This window comes from Daucus carota, chromosome 6 (genome assembly GCF_001625215.2).
Source record: "Daucus carota subsp. sativus chromosome 6, DH1 v3.0, whole genome shotgun sequence".
NCBI classification, from domain to species: Eukaryota; Viridiplantae; Streptophyta; class Magnoliopsida; order Apiales; family Apiaceae; genus Daucus; species Daucus carota.
The window spans coordinates 2,159,846-2,164,845 of record NC_030386.2 but is presented as its reverse complement, the minus strand read 5'-3'; positions in this window follow the sequence as shown (position 1 = coordinate 2,164,845).

Below are 5,000 nucleotides of genomic sequence, written 5' to 3'. Positions count from 1 at the left end.
CAAGCTTCGATTCGGTTATTCAAACGTCGAAAACGGATAAGCGGAACTCCAAAAAAGGGGGGTGTGGCTCCTCGAACACATTTGTTCAAACTGCTGGAAATGAGGAAAAAGCTCAAATGTCATATATAGGGAGGGGGTGGTTCCCCCTCACGGGTGGGGCGCCGCGCGCCCGCGCGCCTTCGTGGCGCCCGGGCAGCTCTTAGGGAACGTAGATAGAGCATGAATGCCCGAAAGTAGCCTTGGGTGAGGGGGTGATTCCCCACTTTCCGGGCAAAATCCGGGCACCACCCCCCACGACGGACAGCGGGCGCCATACAGGCGCCCTACGGGCGCCTTGGGGCGCCTCACTCGACGGGCAGTTTCCTCTTGATAAAACACACACGCGCGCGCGCGCGTGCGTGCGTGCGTTTGCGTCGGTGCGTCGGTGCGCGGGCGCCGGCGCCTTAGGCGCCTTTGGGCCGACGGGCGCCGGGCGCCGGGGCGCCGCTGCTCGGGGGCGCCCTGTGGGCGCCTTGGGGCGCCGATGCCTCGGGGCGCCTCCCTCGACGGGCAGTTTCCTCTTGATAAAACACACACACGCGCGCGCGTCCGTGCGTGCGTTTGCGTCGGTGCGCGGGTGCGCGCTAGGCGCCTTAGGCGCCTTAGGCGCCTTTGGGCCGACGGGCGACGGGCGTCGGGCGCCGGGGCGCCGCTGCTCGGGGGCGCCCTGTGGGCGCCTTGGGGCGCCGATGCCTCGGGGCGCCTCCCTCGACGGGCAGTTTCCTCTTGATAAAACACACACACGCGCGCGCGTCCGTGCGTGCGTTTGCGTCGGTGCGTCGGTGCGCGGGCGCCGGCGCCTTAGGCGCCTTTGGGCCGACGGGCGACGGGCGTCGGGCGTCGGGCGCCGCTGCTCGGGGGCGCCCTGTGGGCGCCTTGGGGCGCCGAGGCCTCGAGGGTGCTCGTTGGGGCTCTCAAAGGGCGCTCTTCAAGCACTTTGCTGCGCGCGCGCGCGCAGGGCGCTCGTTGGGCGCTCCTCGGGCGCGCGCGGGGCGCTCGTTGGGGCGCTCCTCAGGCGCGCGCGCGGGGCGCTTGTTGGGGCGCTCCTCGGGCGCTCGTCAGGCGCTTTCAGGCGCGCGCGCAGGGCGCTCGTTGGGGCGCTCGTCGAGCGCTCATCAGGCGCGCGCGGGGCGCTCGTTTTGGGCGCTCCTCGGGCGCTCTTCAGGCGCTCATTGGGCGCTTCGGGCTATCATCATGGAACTACATGGGCATTCTATGCTTCGCCAGTCCTGAGTTGGTGGCACAAGGTTATAACCCAAAAACATGGGCATTCATAACCGAATACGAAATGCTTGGTTACCACGACATGCGGGCCCATGGTCTTGGGATGATTCTCAGCATCTTGGGCACGTTTTTCCTTGTCGACGCTATTCTGCAGAGCTGACGCATGTTCGGCCGAGCCAAATAGTCTTTAAACCGAGTCGTGGGATTTCAAAACTTTTGAACTTATTACTAAGCACAAAAAGTTTTTCGGAGGGTAATGTCGGGTAGATTCAATCCCTACTTGCCTTGTCTAGCCTTACCGTCAGGCTCTCAGCCACGGGGTCCGGTGCACCGACGTATATTTTGGTTGTTCGAGTAAGTCGAAATGATCTTTACATCCATTTTTGGTTGTAAACATTTCACTAACTAGGAACTACCTCTTATGTCCCATAAGTAACAACAAAAATTATCATTAAACTATATAATATAATTATTTAATATTTAAAAATAAATAAGTTAATAAATTAAAATATTATACAAATAAGAAAATTAATTTTTAAGTTTGTAAATCATAATATCTTTTCTAAGAAATGATATTAAACAAGTGGTTACATTTTTTAAAGGTGCCATTCACTAATTAACTATTAATAATTATATAATTATAATTTTCAGGCTAATTTTCGACCAATTTTACAAGAAAAAATAAAAAAATATTAGATGAAAGTGAAAAAATCCGAAAAAATCACGAAAACTCATGTTAAGTATAAGCTTTCTTTTCCAAGTGAAATCATTCAAAAACATTGAGATTTGCTACCCCGAATCCCCTCTCCCAATAATTCAAAAAAAAAATTATAAAATACAAAATAAATATTAAAAAAATCTGAAAAAATCCGAAAAAAATAACTAAGAAACTAGATTTTTCAAGCTTCGATTCGGTTATTCAAACGTCCAAAACGGATAAGCGGAACTCCAAAAAAGGGGGGTGTGGCTCCTCGAACACATTTGTTCAAACTGCTGGAAATGAGGAAAAAGCTCAAATGTCATATATAGGGAGGGGGTTGTCGCCCCTCCCTGGGCAGTGGGGTTGGGCGCTCGGTAGCGCGCGCGGGGCGCTCGTTGGGCGCTCGATGGGGCGCTCTTCGGGCGCTCTTCGGGCGCTTCTCGGGCGCTTTGGGCTATCATCCTGGAACTATGCGGGCATTCTATGCTTGGCCAGTCCTGAGTTGGTGGCATAAGGTTATAACCCAAAAACTGCTCTCCTGGAGGCGGGCTGTCGACTCTGGAGTCCTTAGATGACACCAGTGCTCGGCGCCGTCTTGGTAGCTTTGAGTCTTTGATCTCATTGCTTGGGGAAAATTGACAGCGTTGGTGAGGATCCAGGTCACTTCACCGACGGGACCCTAGGGAACGGATTAGAAGGGAGGGGTTCTCCACCCTCCCTGTGGGCAGACGGTATTCGGGCGCCTCGGGCTCTCTTCGGGATCCTGGTTGAGCACTCCACTTGGATGCTTGGCCAGTCTTGAAGGGGGCATGTTCCAACTAAAAACTGCCCTCCCCCATGGCTGAGGAGCCCTTGGGCTCTTTTGCTTGTGGGGAACAACGTTGGTGTGATTAGGATCAGACGCACCAACGGTGACCTGGTAGGAGTGATCCGTTTGTTGGAGGGGTCGGGCTCCCTCCTCCAAAAACAACGTTGGTGTAAAATTGGCCATAGCACCAACGGAGACCGTCCCGGAGCGGCCAAGCGGGAGGGGAAACTTCCCCCCTCCCGCTGGGAAGATTTTTAAGAGACCAGATGGTAGTGTTCCCAAAGACATTCATGTGGGGTGCTTGGCGTAGACTTGATGGTATTTTGCCCAAAGACACTCCTATGGGGTGCTCGGCCTAGACCTGATGGTTCGTGCTAAGACATTCTGCGGGGTGCTCGGAATAGACCTGACGAGAACTTGAAATCTTCCCTCCCCCCTGGCGGGGCTGCCAACTCTGGTGTCCTCGGATGACGCCGGTGCTTGGCGCTGCTAGGGTCGCTGAGGAGTCCTCGGGCTCTTTGGCGTTTGGGAAAAACGTTGGCGTGAATAGGGTCAGACACGTCGACGTTGACCGTGAAGGAGAAGTGATCCATTCGTATGGAGGGGACCCCGGCTCCCCCCTCCCGAAAACAACGTTGGTGTAAATGGCCATAGCACCAACGGAGACCGTCCCGGAGCGGCCAAGCGGGAGGGGAAACTTCCCTCCTCCCGCTGGGAAGATTTTTAAGAGACCAGATGGTAGTGTTCCCAAAGACATTCATGTGGGGTGCTTGGCGTAGACTTGATGGTATTTTGCCCAAAGACACTCCTATGGGGTGCTCGGCCTAGACCTGATGGTTCGTGCTAGGACATTCTGCGGGGTGCTCGGAATAGACCTGATGAGAACTTGAAATCTTCCCTCCCCCCTGGCGGGGCTGCCAACTCTGGTGTCCTCGGATGACGCCGGTGCTTGGCGCTGCTAGGGTCGCTGAGGAGTCCTCGGGCTCTTTGGTGTTTGGGAAAAACGTTGGCGTGAATAGGGTCAGACACGTCGACGTTGACCGTGAAGGAGAAGTGATCCATTCGTATGGAGGGGACCCCGGCTCCCCCCTCCCGAAAACAACGTTGGTGTAAATGGCCATAGCACCAACGGAGACCGTCCCGGAGCGGCCAAGCGGGAGGGGAAACTTCCCCCCTCCCGCAGGGAAGATTTTAAGAGACCAGATGGTTGTGTTCCCAAAGATATTCATGTGGGGTGCCTGGCGTTGACTTGATGGTAATTTGCCCAAAGACACTCCTATGGGGTGCTCGGCCTAGACCTGATGGTTCGTGCTAGGACATTCTGCGGGGTGCTTGGAATAGACCGGATGAGAACTTGAAATCTTCCCTCCCCCCTGGCGGGGCTGCCAACTCTGGTGTCCTCGGATGACGCCGGTGCTTGGCGCTGCTAGGATCGCTGAGGAGTCCTCGGGCTCTTTGGCGTTTGGGAAAAACGTTGGCGTGAATAGGGTCAGACACGTCGACGTTGACCGTGAAGGAGAAGTGATCCATTCGTATGGAGGGGACCCCGGCTCCCCCTCCCGAAAACAACGTTGGTGTAAATGGCCATAGCACCAACGGAGACCGTCCCGGAGTGGCCAAATTCGCGCATAGCGGTTCACGTTGCTTACACTACTGTGGGTTGATTTCTTTTAGACCTTTGGGTTTTGAAGGGTTCAGCCTGTTGTATGTGGGTTTCGTGTTGTACGTGGAGCGCATGAGTTGTGATTTGTATTTCCCGGTTGGTTGGATCCCTGTCTCGGCAGCGACAATCGCTTGGTCTTACATGTTCATTAAGTCAGAGAGTTGTGAATGATGCCCTCAGATGAGATTGGTGCCCTGCGTAATATACCTATCGTGATGGAATATCGATGTCCCATAGTCCCTAATTCGTCTTGTGCATTTTATTTTGTGCAAGACCAACAATGAATCTAACATGGTCTTCCGCCTTTTCATTTCCTTTTGGTCTTGTAAGTGTCGGGAGTCCATGTGTTGAGGGAAATCTTGAATGCGGAACTGGTAATCGATTATGGACTTGGTCCATACTTTTCCGAGATATATGTCCGCTACGGAAGTCCGTTGCGCTTTGTGTTGAGTAATGGGTGCTAATGTATCTTTTGCTCATGCTTAGCCTTCGGCCTGAAGGAATGCTACCTGGTTGATCCTGCCAGTAGTCATATGCTTGTCTCAAAGATTAAGCCATGCATGTGT